This window comes from Clytia hemisphaerica, unplaced genomic scaffold (assembly GCF_902728285.1).
Source record: "Clytia hemisphaerica strain Z4C2 unplaced genomic scaffold, Clytia hemisphaerica genome assembly, whole genome shotgun sequence".
NCBI classification, from domain to species: domain Eukaryota; kingdom Metazoa; phylum Cnidaria; class Hydrozoa; order Leptothecata; family Clytiidae; genus Clytia; species Clytia hemisphaerica.
This window is the reverse complement of record NW_027104561.1, coordinates 931,053-946,775: the sequence shown is the minus strand read 5'-3', so window position 1 is coordinate 946,775 and position 15,723 is coordinate 931,053.

The window sequence follows — 15,723 nt, the reverse complement described above, 5'->3', positions numbered from 1 at the left end:
TTCCAGAGAAAAAATTGTAATAAAGTCTCTCTAAGGGTATGACTTTTTTCAAAAATCGAAAAAAAAAAATTCAAAAAGTCTCTCTAAGGGTCACCTTTTCAGCAAAAATCAGTCTCTCTAAAGGTCGGTTTTTGGAGGTCCCGTCCGCACATACCCCTCATTCGCCAACCCTAGTACCCCCCCCCCCGGGTATCTAGGAGAACTATTTTGCCAGCATTGACTTCCAAAACCCTTAATTATTTTAATTATTGCCTAGAAAGATGTGTGTTGCTGAAAGCTTTCCAATTTTCTAGGGTTAAGGAAACAAGAACACGTCAACTTTTTATTAATACCCCTGTCTCCTTATTCTAGAATAGATCAGAACAAATCATTTTTTTCACAATACGAAATTTCAGAACACATCAAGATTTCTACCTTTAACAAGTGCGAAGAACACGTCCTAAAAATTGCTTCATCAACTGCTTTCGAAAGATAGCACTATTAGTTACTCTACATCAAAGAATTGCCCATAGATTTCTCTTACCCCACCCAGTGAAAATCAAGAAAAAATTGGTCACCCCACTCAGATTTTAGAAAATATCTTGCAGCCCAGTGAATTTCAGTTTTTTCACATCCTACCCCACTGGGTGCTTGACATCCAATGGGATAGAGACAGGGGTGTATAGATGGACCAATCGATTAGTGATTAAAAAAAGATTATCCCGGAAAATTATAAATTAAATTCACTCTTTTCCCCACTGGAGCCTGGAGCTTGAAATTAGACCACCTTGAACAATTTCTTTCAATTGGTTATCAACCGGATGGATCGAAATGGGGATTGATAGATGTGATAGTAATAGTATAGAAATAGCGATGATAAATTTGTGTATACTATGTCAACCAAAGGATCCCAGCTGGCACACAACGTCGTTTCAACGTTTTTCTAACGTTTACAACGTCCATATAACGTTAGACGAACGTTAAAACAACGTTGTGTGTCGGCTGGGATAAAATCTCAAGCAAAAGAAATGAAAGGATAAATGAGAATCGAAAAAGAGAGAGGAAATTAATTGTACGTTTGAAAATCCTTTTAAGATCATTGGACTGTATTTGATAAGTTTTAATACGCCTTAATCAGATGATTTTCACAGTTGGGTGCAAGGCTTCAGTATCAAAGCAATTTAAAATATAATATATAATTATGACATTACGAAATTCCTCTGTTGATTGAATATTGGGTCATTACATGTTTCATGAACACAAATTAAACGATATTTAAGCATTCTGATTGTTAAAAAGGAAATACTGTAAAAGCCTTTACCTTAACTTCTCTTTTTATACCGTAACTTATTAGCATACAATACCTTTTAAAAATTTATTTATCAAAAATACAACGATAGGAAAAAACTAGATAGATTTGACATTGTTTTGACCAGGGGATGTTTATTGTGCTTTGTTGTCTGAGTTGCAAGCAGCTTTGTTTTGAAGGTATTATATGATGAGTGTGGATGAGTAATTTTCTGTTCATCATAAAGGTGTGTACGCAAACATGTTTTGCTAAATTAGTGCGTGATGGCTTGGAGGGATGCATGGTTGAATAATCACATGTTTGGATGAGATTTTTTTAATGTGTATAGCTTACTATTGTTCTGAATGGTAGGTTAAAATTAATCAAATTGTATTCAAGACTCCACTAGAAACTATCAAAGGAGTGATTTTGGTCTACTGTAAAGCAAGTTGTGTGTGTTTTTTCAAGGTTTTGGTTTCTTTCTGGGTATAAATTTATAAGTCAACAATGAACACCTATAAAAGTTACCAAAAGAAACAAGAAATGTGCAAGCGCTAATAAACTTTAAAATGTTCATTTAAAGAGATCCAGTGTACAAGAAAAAATCTAATTTGAATTATGATACGTAGTCCTTTAAGTTTCATCTTTATCGAATCGTCAGCTATCAAATTAAAAATGAGCATGCTATGATTTTATGTATTTTAATTTTGGATAGATCGTAAAAAATGTATAATTCGATTGGAATGAATCTCTAGGGTCATAAATACAAATGATAATTCTCTATAGACGTTTTATATGCGTGAAGATCAATCTTTAGACTTACAATTTGCTATTAAAATTTTTTTTGATGACGGCATTTAGAAACCAGTTCAGTTCTTTTGTTTAAGAGTTCTTTTTGACGAGGTTCAAAATTTAGTATTTTTCATAAAGGCATAAATTGCAAGATTTCGACACGTTTTTGTATGATTTTATCTCTTTAACTGGCCTGGGTATCCAAGCGTTAAACTGTTTTCACAGTCTAGTTTATGATATTTTTTCTGCTTGTTTAGCGCTTGGCGCAGGTAACTCACCTGAAGGGAGATTTTTCCCTGCAATGCAGGTTCGGCCTGATTGGCCAGCTCTCGGCGTATTACCTAGCAATACATTTTCGGGTGAGTTAAGGCATGTCCCAAATATATTTTGCGTGACGCGTACCGCTTCCCATTATTCCTTAACTCTCATATATATAGCTCAAAAGAATCGTATCAACGAGAGGATTTCGAAAAGTGCTGGGTCAAAAATTTACATTAATATCTTTATTATATGACCCGATATGACCGAAGATATCGGTCAAAAACTGATTTTGACGTTGTAAAATACATCGAAAAAACACGTCATGAGTAAGATTCAAATGACGTCATTATTGATTTCTATTAATGCTATCAACACCAAATTTTGACTGGAGTTGTAAATTAACGATTCTGAAATATTTGTTAAAAAAATTTCAGAATTTTTAAATGACGACATTTGTTGTCGGGAAAAATTAAAATACGTCAAAAAATGCTTTTTCAATGTTAGTGATATTAATAATGATAATGATTTTGATATACGTTTTTCAATAATTAGTGACACATTTTTTCTCAATCGTTTCTATTTTTGCTTGTGGTATTGCTCTTGTTGTAAAGCACGTGAAGGTTTGGATCTTGCCAATTCTTTCGTTTCGAAAGCTCTTGATTCCAAGCCCCATGTTAATCCTTTCGTTCAAGAGTAACATTACAGAATATAATAGAAAGAAAGAAAACAAAAAAATCTTCTCAACTTGAAGATCACATTGTAGATCCAAGTTCTTTGTCAGCAACAAAGCCGAGTTCAGTTAAATTAGGGTCATGGGATACAGTAAAATAACGAATGTTCTGTGCGTGACGAAAAACAAGTTACGCGAAGCTGGGGTCAGCCGTTCTATTCCTTCACAACAAGTCATGTAAGCAAGTTTCTAACTTCACTTGTCCTCGGTCGGGATAACACAGCGGTTGACCTTGATTAAGCTCTTGTCGGTGTATTGCCAATGGCGGGGAGCTAATGTTCATCGACGCATACCTTTCCTACCGATGAAATGCCTCTCCCATGATCCTAATGATGTGTAACACATGCTAGTCTTGAGTTACCATAACGCCTTTTTCGGCTCTAAAATCTCACAATTTCATACAGTCATCGTGCTGGGTATCAATTAAAACACAACATTTAAAGTCTGACAAATGTTTCGCTAAATGCCAAGGAACGTATTTCAAATCTTTATTTGTCGTTATGATTTAATATCACAAAGTCATTTTCAAATTTGCAGAAAGATTATTTTGTGGAGTTTATAGTGGTAAAGACCCCACCCCCAAAAGATGGGTCAAAATTTATGCTGCTTGTAGAAATTGTGTTTCACGCGCGTGTGATTTTGGAAAAACCAAGCGTGTGTTGATTTGCTTGTTACTTGGAGAAAAGACATTCGTTATTTTTGAAAACACACGCGTGTTCTTCATTTCGAGGTTAAATGAGTTCGACTTAGTCGTCGTGTGATTTTGGAAAAACCACGCGTGTGTTTATCCGTACCGAAATTCCAAAATGTGAAATACGTATATCCCAAGACCTTAAAGCTCTAAAAAAAATCACAAACTGAAAATTCTAAAAATCACACGCCGACAGAAAATTTCTGTGCAGTAATGTTGGTTTTCACACGTGTGTGATTTATTGATTTTTTCCTGTGACATGTGGCTGGTGTTTTGATGTGGTTTTTAGTAGTTTTGAAAGTCTTTAGAGCTTGTGAAAAAGATTTTATGGTAAGTTGATTATGCGTGTTTGCCTGGGTTTCCAAAGTTCAGAAAGTCTGCCAACAAGGGTTCACACACAGACTGTTTATAACATTCTGTGTCAGACTAATCTACCTGCACTAAGCTCTATAATTTTAGAACTTTGTGAGGTGAGGTATTTTTTGTTATTTCTAAGATTATGAGCTTGGATTCCCAGGCTTATCTTTAGCGATCGACCTTTTAAAATTGTGAGATCCTCTTACTTAAAGTTTTACAAGGGGTCTTCTCAGTCCGCTTGAAGCGTATATGGCAATGTTTGACGTGAATACGCGAGTTGAAATATCAGTAAGTAATTTTTGCGACTTTTTGAACTCTAAGCCTAAAAGAGACGTTATAATGACCTTTTTGCTGCATAAGAGCATACACGAAATTTGGACTGCGACTCGTTTTCAGCCTCAAATTAGACTCGGTCATCAATGACAAAACATCGTTGATATTTGCCGATTTTCATTTACTTTTCACAATAGTTATTTAAATTGTTTCATACTCTATTCTTTCAATGTGTTCCAGTTAAAATATTTGTTGTAAAACTCATTGTCATATTAATCCTATTTTCAAAAGAAAATAATGATTTTTTCATCTTCGAGCTATGTTGGCCCCAGTATACTTTTTGACGTAATGCTTATGAATAAAAGAGTGTATTCTTTACTATTTTAGCGGGATAAAGGTTTGACAAGATAATGAGAATTTTACAATTTTTTCACCTAATACTCAAAACTTAAGGAAAAGCTTTGACTTTAAACGAAATTTGGAACCGTATAACTATTTAGTGTTTTTGAAGGTTGTTTGATGATTTGACAGATAAAGACGTTGTCTACGGCCCTGATTTGCCGTGATCATTAGTTTAGTTTCTTCTAAAATTGTGTATAACGATTGTGTATCAGAATTTTATCATGGATAAATGCCAATTAGGGCCGTTAATAACGCCAAAATTTGTAAAAATGGCTACTTATGCTTCAAATTACTACCCTAAGTATCAGAGGTTAAGTTCTCAAAGAATATATTAACCTCTGAAGACCAACAATAGAAATTTTATCGAGCATGTGTCAACCTAATCACTGTAGAAAAAATCAAAGATGAAGAGCAAATATTACCATATTAATGTCTAGCAGACTGTATCAGTATGCAGTTTACTATTTACGAATTCCCCAGAAACCTCCAAGTGTAATTGAAATGAGTTTATTTCGAAAGAAATCTTTCACATGATCCCCAAATGTATAACAGTAATTACTAAACTTTTAATTATGGAAATGTCACTTTAATTGAATCGAAATAATAGACAGACTTTATGTTATGATTCTCTATCACTGACTCTTTTTACAAAGCATTGATGACTTTTTTAAGTTATGTTTTCAACGACGGGAATAAAAATATCAGCTTTGAACTTCATCCAAGATCTTGGATGGTCGTCATGGGTACTTTTGTCTTCGTTGATTGCACGCTGAATAGAATCTCGATACGTCGGCACAGCGTCAATATATGATTTTGACCTGTGCTATTCACGGTATCAAATTACAGAAGCAGCCGGCGAAGATATTTTTTATAAATATGTGTTCTTATCTTTTAGGAGACCAAATGTTATGACCTTTCAATTTTTTATACAAATGATGTGCTCTGATTTCTAGGAAACCTTTATCTCACTTTATAGCACTATTTGTCTCCCTAAACTTATCACTACTTTATGGTTTGATGTGTTCTAAAATCTAGGAAAAACAGTTCACCAAGACAAGCTTGTAAGATATTTGTTTTCCCCGCGAAAATGTGTTCTGAAAATTTCTAGTGTTACTAGGCAACAAGATAACATCAATTTTTTCTTGATTATACCCCTGTCTCGTAGGAACACATCATAATTTCTAGCTGATTAATTTTCGTAGAAATGATCAGAACATATGCTCTCAGAACATATGGAAAAAAAGGTCGCCTTGCCGGCTGCTTTCGAAATTAGTAAATAATGTTTAAAATTTTCATTGAAATGTTATGTTTTGGTAGTAAATGGATGAAAATTCCATTCAAAGTGACTTATTCTCGTGAAGTCTTAGATATGGAGTAGAACAATGGATAATTTTTGTTCTTCGAATCATACCTAAAATCCTTTAAATTGAGAAATAATGATCGAAAATTAACGCCACTTTTAGGTAAAAATTGCAAAATATTTGCCTATTTTACGCCGGCCCATTTAACGCTGGCCCTTATAACGCCACATGGCCAAAAATAACACCAATAAGGGCCGGCGTAAAAAGGGTCGATAAGATAGTCATGGATTTTGAAATTTTCGTAGATATTGGGTCTGTTTACAAATAGACAGTGACGAGGAGCCTTTTTGCTTTTGACTTTTTTATCGTCGTAACCATGAAATACAACAATAGAGTGCTTGTAATGATATTTTACGACTGAGAACTTGATTTTTATATTTTTCAACTCAATCGATAAAGAAGGGCACCACCAATTAAAAACACCCAGCAAAACCTTATAATACACCGTTTAGTAGTGTCGACTGCGCACGCGTACAAACAATTTTCCATTGTTTTGATTGACCGCAGGAAACTTCATTCTTTCCCGTAAAAATAAGGTAGGTAAAATTCCGGTTCTCGTAAGGAAACCCAGCAGAGAAATGGTAGGTAAAGAACTCATTTTAATCATAACTTCTTTTCCTCTAGATGAATTTTTGTGAAATTTTCAGGAGAGATCCATAAAATTATCATTGATATCATTTTCAAATATCCAAATCATTTTAAAGGAAAGAAAAACATTGACAATGTTGACATTCCTCTAACCTTCCACAGTACTAAAGTGCGCATTTTTACCTAAGTACCGTTTTTACGGTGGAACACGGTGGAGATAGCGAGACTCCTAAACGGTGTATTTGATTAAATTTGACTTTAATGATATTAGACTTTCTGAACATTATAAGAACATTATAAGATACTCTTAGGTTCTAAATAAAAGGGGGGTTGGAAATTATTCGACTGCAACCCAAAATATAGGCTAAAATTTAGTCTGAAGATCCATACTCTCTATTCAAACTTACACCACATAACTAAAAATCTCATCAGAAGCTACTCAGTTGGGCTGAAATTCCAGAGCATTCTCCCTACAGGGACAAAATTTTGTCAAATTTTCCAGTGAGGCTTAGGTCCCAGTGGGTCTGTGACACAGGGGCGTTTGAAAGATTCAAATATTCTTAAAAACTCATGTGATGTGATTGATTCGTCGATATATATTCTGTTTAAGAAACATCTTGTTTCTTTCTTGAATTTTTAGCCCAGAGCTAATTAGACCCGCTGAGACCCCAGCCCCACTGAAAAATTAAGCAAAAATTTCGTCCTCGGTGGGAAAATACCCTTGAATTAAAGCCCCACAGGGAAATGGACTTTGATTTTATCCCCACTCGAGATTCCATGTTTAAAAATTGCACTCGAAAACCATCCCCACTGGGTTTTTTCAATAGGAATTTTTTATCCCCACTGAGGAAAAACGTTCCACCGGGGCTGTGAGACAGCATATTTTCTTCTGTCTGTGTGTGCGCCCTTTTTCGGTGCAATTCAATCGAGGGCATTCGCATAAAATTTAATCGATTTGCTCGGGTTGTCTTAGACATCTTCAACCACGGCTTTTTTGCTCTGAACTGAATCCAAGATTGCGCCTGAGATTCACGTTTTCGTTGTCGGCCATTTGATTTCTTTATGGATTTTGAGACTTATAAAGGAAAGTTTACTGTTTCAAATATTTTTTAATTAGTTGAAGGTTTTCTATGGGAATAAAAGGAGCTTATTTTAGGAAGTGTCTTCATGCTGAGTCAGATAAATTAAAGCTACTTTTTTACGCAACGATACCCTGTAAACAAGTGAAAAATCGAAAGTTGTTTCGGGACATGTGACCTCACATTCTATTGCTTTTGTAAACAAAAAACGTTCTATTTATTATAACTAGTCATAGCTTTCACTTAATGCCCCCAGATAAAGATCATGTCATGCACTTATAAAGCTTTAATGCTTTAAAGATTAAAACATTAAAAAATAATCAGGAATAATTGATTGATTTAATTATTGATTGATTGGTTGATTGATTGATTGATTGATTGATTGATTGATTGATTGATTGATTGATTGATTGATTGATTGATTGATTGATTGATTGATTGATTGATTGATTGATTGATTGATTGATGATTGATGATTGATTGATTGATTGATGATTGATTGATTGATTGATTGATTGATTGATTGATTGATTGATTGATTGATTGATTGATTGATTGATTGATTGATTGATTGATTGATTGATTGATTGATTGATTGATTGATTGATTGATTGATTGATTGATTGATTGATTGATAGATTGATTGATTGATTATTTGATTGATTATTTGATTGATTGATTGATTGATTGATTGATTGATTGATTGATTGATTGATTGATTGATTGATTGATTGATTGATTGATTGATTGATTGATTGATTGATTGATGATTGATGATTGATTGATCGATGGATTGATTGATTGATTGATTGATTGATTGATTGATTGATTGATTGATTGATTGATTGATTGATTGAGGCTGATTTGCTTGAAAAAAAATTATATTCCATTAACAAAATACTTGAAGAATTCGCAGCTTGATAATTTAATAAAATTTAAGGAAAAGCTGGGAAAGCTTCTCAAAAATATATTTCAAAAATTATGGTATCGTTAGCTTACAGGTTTTCACATCTCCTGTTTGTTTTTTTCTCCTAGTTTCTTTCTTACAACAATATATATCGTGATTATTATTCACTAAATAGACCTTTTCTGATAATGCCGCAGACATCTTAGATTGTAGGCAAAATATATAGTGGTGAATAAATCAACAAGGTAACCAATCAGAAATAGCTTGTTTTTTTCATTGGCTGCTATATTTCAACAATTCTCTATTGCAACTTTGCCTAATAAAATATAGTCAAGAGGATAATGCTTATGAAATTTATCAAAAAGTTCTGCACCATCTTAAATAGGGTGAAATAGAAACCAATCCTAGTTAAGGCCCGGCCTCCACTTGCGTACGCTGTGATTGCACTTCTCAAACAAAATCTTCTATTTTATTGGTCAAAAGAAAAATAATACCATTGTGGTCCATTCAGACGTACAGTCGAGAAAAGTTGAAATGCGCCTAAATTTTTTTTCAAGTGCACAGTACTTTTTCATGATGCAATCTTTTCTCCGAGCAGCGCAGACAATGAAGAGATGTGCCTTCAGGAAGCTAGACTTTTTGAGTTTATAGCTATATATGCTTTCACTTTATGGTGTTTCTGTATGACTGTCTGTGTACCTAGTCTAACCAGCGTTAAATGCCTTCGGGAAGGTCCATCTCTAACTTGGAAAGCCAGAATTGGAGCTATTTCACCAAACCACTCTGGAGCGTAAGTTATTTAGGCTATCACAACTGCATTAAAAAGTTGAATGTGCGCATGTAAAGTTAAGGTGGTAGTCTACCGCCAGATTTCAAAAGTCAACAAATCACATTTTTTGCAATAACTCAAGAACTTCTTTACATTTCGTAATGAAATTTTCAGGAAATGTATATCAACTATTAACATTTCTAAAAATAAAAAAAAATTCTAAAAATAACCAAAGACGGGGGTAAAATCAGCCAGGGGGTAAAATACTTTATTTTGCTTGTGTCAGGTTTTCTGAATAGTCGGCTTGACCTATGAAGTTAGTTTTTTTTTAAATGACTAATATTTAGAAAAGGTCTGGAATGAGTGAAAAAAAAATCAAAATTTTTTTCCAGGGGGTAAGAAACTGAAAAAAACGCTTTTTTGAGATTAAAAATCAGGAAACCAATTTTAAAACTTTTTAATCCATTCATTCAATGCACAATCATGTAAGGAAACTTCCCTGAAAATTTCAAGTCTGTAGCTACTCTCAATCCTAAGATATTTCTGACAAGGTGTTTGCGAACCCCCGGAACGCGTTTTTGAGAAAATCAAAGAAAAAGACAAAAATGGGTATCATTTTAAGCAGGAAAGCTCTTTTCAAAAATTTTCTTCACTGAATACTCATCAAACCAGTCAGGTTTCATAAGTTAAAGTAAAACATTTCACAAAAATTGATAAATTATCCAAAAATCAACAAAAACTTGTTGCGCTAAAGTTACGTAAATATAGCAAACTTTGCGGTAATCTTGTGATAACATCAAATTTGGGTGAAAACAGCCACATAAGTGTGACAAAATGTTCATTGAAATTCCAGCATGACTCTCTGTAGACATGGAAACTTTTCTAGTGCATATTTTTATTCACATAGACTTGAATTGACAATGAGCTGGCTTGATCAAAGGCGGCGCCTTTGCTTCGGTTACCGCCTAGGCGGTTATGAATGGCTGGTGTCAGATGAGAATGTGTGTCTCCATAAGTTAGGTCCAGTTCATTATAATGCACATTTCTATCTCTGTTACATCATGTTGTGCTTGGAAATACCTCAGTTACATTTAAATCCACTACAAAACATTATGTGAGCCACCAAAAGCACACTGTCTATGCTCAAAACAAAATGCCGACAACTTAAATGTTTTTCGCAGAAATCAAGCAACACAACCAATGTAGAGCAACTTTATAGATTCGGTAGAGTCCATTCTTCATTTAAACAAATCATTTCAATCAAAGAGATTAAGTTTTGATCTAAAACTTGCCAAGAAATCTGCAGAATCATGCGTACAGCTTGCTTTACAGCTGGTTTTGATGTGTTACACTACTGCAGCTACCATCTTTAATTTCAAGGCACTGCGGCCTGAATGATAAAGATATAGCTCTGAAATTTTCAGGAGATGTTCAGAAAGACCTAAGGATCTCAAAACACCCAAAAACCAGAATTCGACAATTTTTTCGATGATTTTTTATTTTTGGGTAGACTACCACCTTAAACGAATGTATACAAACTTTTTGCAGGCTTTTGAAAAAGATTTACCACACTGAAAAACAGTGAAAAAACTCTAAGTGAGGTAAATCTATTTTGAAGACCAAAAGAAAAAGTTTGTTTACATTGATTGACATTCAACATTCATTCAACCACTTTTGGATTCAACTACTTTACATATGCATACATTCAACTTTTCTGTATTTAGCCGGTATCTTGTTGTAAGAAGGACTTTCTCGAGTTGCGACCATATGATGGTATTTAAAGCTCGAGAAGCTCTATGAACAATAAAGGTTGTTATTAATAAAATGAAAGACAAAGATGAATTATAGAGTTTTCAACAAAAATATCAAATGTATATACATTTGAAAACTTGAGCAAATTTCTTTAAAGATTCCGGAAAAAGACTTGAAATCATTGCTGAAGTGAACTTCTGATTAAATTACAGTAGTTAGTATTCAGTTTCAAAGACAAGAAACAAAATTTGAAAACATATTTTCCAGTCAATGAATCAGCTCATCATCATCATAACCAGTCTGCCATTTTGTTTGTTTTGATTTGCACAAGTAATATTGTAATTCGTGTTATATCATACACTGTTATGATTTGCATTTATAACACTCGCTTTAGCTTTTCAAAGCTATATCAAAACTAAAATTGTAATATGTAATAATAGTAATAGCATATAACGTAGTATGAAAATATGTATACTACCGTCTCGGAAAAAAAACCGAACAATTACGGAAGAGGCTAACTACGGGGATGCTTGGGTGACAAAACAAACAAACACACAAACACGCGCAACAAAATTTCGAGATTCCAGTCCAATATCTATGCGTGAAACTATGAGTGCCTCCTCGTCGCTACGCTCCTGCGGGGGCAATAAACATAAAAACATTCGAAAGAGTATCAGTAAAAGTCCCTTTGTTTGAGGAATGTTTTTTAATTTATTCAATGTATTTTCATTTTTCAAAACCTTTTACTGATACTCTTTCGAATGTTTTTATTTTTGCAACAAATACCTATGTTCTTTTATGTAATGTTTTCTACTCTTTCGCTATCTCCTTGATGATTAAGAGGAATTAGACACTTTATTAGCCTGGATATCCGGGCTGTACCAGGCTGTAAACAATTTCACAGTCTAGTTTTTGATATTTTATGTTCTGGTTTACAGCCTGGTCTCCCTAGACTAATCTGCATTCTCAAATCAGAATGCAGTCTGCTTGGTTGCGCTAACTTCGGTAAAGCCGGAAGGGCCTATCTACATGGCGTGGAGAAATTCTGCAACAAAAATTGGGTAACCCACCATTTGCTAGAGAACATATAGCTTTCTGTTACTTGAAAACATGAAAAAGAAGAAACAGAGGCGAGTTCATTTTCCAAGAATACATGGTTGGTCATGGTGATAAATGCCAACTTGTTTATGGATACTATGGTGTAATCTTTGGATGTTTTAAATAGTTTTAGATCTTGTAAGGTTGCTTTTTATTGCCTTATTGGTATTATATTTCGCGTGTTACAAAATTTCGCGCGTACTTAATTTTGTGATTTTTAATTTCGCGAAATTTAATACTGTTTAAATTTTTCAAAAATACAAAATCGCGAAATTAAATAAACGCGAAAAATTTAGGTCGAAAATCGAAAATACCTTTATCAGAGAAAAAAATGTCGGCGGAAAGTGACGAAAATTTTGAGGGGTTGACGAAATTTTCCCACGACGAAAAAAAAACCCGACTAAATAAAACTCCGACATTTTTTCCACGATAAGGTACTTATTTGTCACCCTTAATTACTATTTTTGTCAATAGTTTTGTTACTATTTTTGGTATGTTTACACCTAATACGTCGTGTTTCAAGCGAAATCAGTCATCTTCTTTCTTTATTCCCACTTTTTGAAAATGCCCAATTTAGTGAATCGCGAAATTAATACACACGCAAAAATTTCCAGAAACTGACAATCGCGAAATTTAGTACACGTGAAAAGTTTCAGAAACATGGATTTGCACTTTCATTCTCTAGGGAGACAAAGCCTATAATAATTTTAGAGCTTTGTATGTTGAGGTAAATTTTGTTTTGTTTTTTTCAAATTTTGAGCTTGGATATCCAGGCCAGCATTTTATCAGAATAATTATAACTTAACGTGTACGAAATGTGTGTTCAGGCGTTTTTTCGACAAGAAAATCCATTCAAACAGCAAAAGGTTGACTAGATTGGGCTCTATTTGTATTGTTGGATATTTTGGTACTTTTTTCTGGATAGAACTATGATGAAATTTTTTTGTTGAGCTTTTTAAGAGTTTCGATGCTTAGTGTTTTTTAATACAGTACTCTTAGGTGCCAAATAAACGGTCCCCCCCGCTTGTTAATTTTTCGAAAATTTTCCAACCCCCCCGGACCTTATTAGGACCCCCCCGTTTATTAATTTTAAAGAATATTTTCAGTTGGCTAAAAGAAGTCCCCTTAATTTGCTCCAAAAAGCCTGGTTTTAGCCTATATTTACCTTATTTTTGGGTTTTCATAAGTACAATTTCCAACCCCCCCGGCAATTAGGTCCCCCCCGTTTATTGAAATTTCGAAATTTTTCCAACCCCCCCGTTTATTCGAACCCCCCCGTTTTTTTGGCACCTAAGAGTACATACCATACATAATTAATCGAACAGCTCGACTTACTGAACTAATCGAACTTTGTCGAACTTTAATCGGCGAATGACAAAAGTTCAATTAAATTCTTAAATCGAACTTTTCAAAGGTCGCTAAAATTGTGAGTATTCGATTAATTTTGACAAAACATATTAAGTTCCACAAAGTTTGACAACAAGAAATGTTCGACAAATTCGACAAAAAGCTCCGTTCGACAAAGTTCGACAACAAAAAAAGTTTGACAAATTCGAATCAATTCCATCATCAAAAATATGGCAAAAGGCTTCAGTTTTTCTTGCCTGGGAAAGGTTAAGGGTAGTTGGTTAAGGGTTCCTTTCTAGCCCTGCAGGCTTATACTTCATTCGAGAGCGCTCTGAGAATGGTAGCCTAAAGATCCATATGCTATGATTTATTCTTTTAGATATTGATGGCGAAATGTATAGCATGGTTAGGGTTGAGATTTTGAATTTTGCAGATCCTAGTGACAACACAACCAATCAAATTTTGTTATTCTTTCACTGGTCACACTCTTTTAAAGAAAACCCAAGTTCCGAAATATAGTTTTTATTTTAGTAAGTGAGGACAGCGCTAGATGCTAATATTCGCCGGGCAACCTGGTACAAAGGAGTAACCCCACATCTGGCTGGCAGTGCTTCCACAGTCACTTATGTTTATGTTTGGGTAGGTACCTTCCTATGTGGTTATAAACAGTTAGCCTAACCCGTGAGGTCTGTTCACCTGTATATAGTAACTGTCTTTTATAAATATTCTAAAATTTCGAATTTTTGCAGCAACTTGGTAGCATATTGCTATCGTGCCGGGCTCAGAATCACTGCAAAAAACTTTGTTGGTTCAAGCCGGGGTAAAATCTACTGTTTTGAAAAAAAATCCAAGTCGCGAGGCGCTCTGAGCATTTTTTATCATGTTTCAGCTTGGATTGCGGTTTTGTCTGATTTTTCAAGGTTCTTTTGCCGGTTTCTCCTGGTAAAATTGAGCTAAAAAGCTGAAAATTTTTTACACAACTTCAGAATATCAATATGATCACGAAAACATACAATAAGGACATTTTAGATACATTTATCTATGAAAATTAAGCATTCCAGTTCAAAACGGTCAAAAGGACTTATTGGCGCCACCGCAAACTTTTTTTCCGTACATGGACGGGAGTATCATCGACTGTCGGGAGTATCTCATCTTTGTTTGTTTGGTTTTGTTGTTTGGAATTGCTTAGGTCAGGGTTGCTAGTAACGGCTCGAATTTCAGTCAGGTTAATAAAGGGGCAATTTTACCCATATTATAATAAGATTACCCCCATCTTTATTGTCATTCTATAAGCATTTCCAAATTTTGTGTTCTGCTGTGCGAGTGTGGCTCAACGGATAGCGCGCTGGGTTTCTGATCAGAAACTCTTTAATTTGGTGGGTTCGAGCCCCGGTCGGGTCGATATTTCAAGGTTTAAGATAAGTTTAAGATACTCCCGCCCATCGATTATACTCCCGACCGTCAAGATGAGATACTCCCGACCGTCGATGATACTCCCGTCCATGTAGGGAAAAAAATTTGCGGCGCCACCCTTTCAGACACCATCTTGAAATAGCCTCATTTTGGAAAAAAACACTTATTGAATTATGATCTACATCTGAAAGTGAGTCACTGTACAAAATTTCAGCCAATAACTCCAAATAGTTGAGTTTTTATGTACATTTTTATATATTGAGGCTGCAGCCGCTGTGGAAAACTTTTTTGAGGCTGATGTTTTTTTGAATTTTACTTTCTATCATTTGTTTTTGCTCCCTTTAGAGCTTTAACGCATGTTAGCCTTTTGATTTTTTTTAAGGTTTTATTTTTACATAAATACGTGTTCCTGTTTCATATCAGGACAGTGTCTACCCATTGTTATATTGTGCTGATAAAAGCAGAAAAATGTTTTTCTCTTCCTCTTTCTGACCAATCTTGCTCCACATTCGTGTCAATTCAATTTCAAAAAGTTTGTAAATTAAAACTATTGAATAAGCAAACGATATCACTCTTATTTAAAATCTAAACCTTTAATGCTGGGCCTTCATACCCTCGGGCATCTTGTTATAGAAA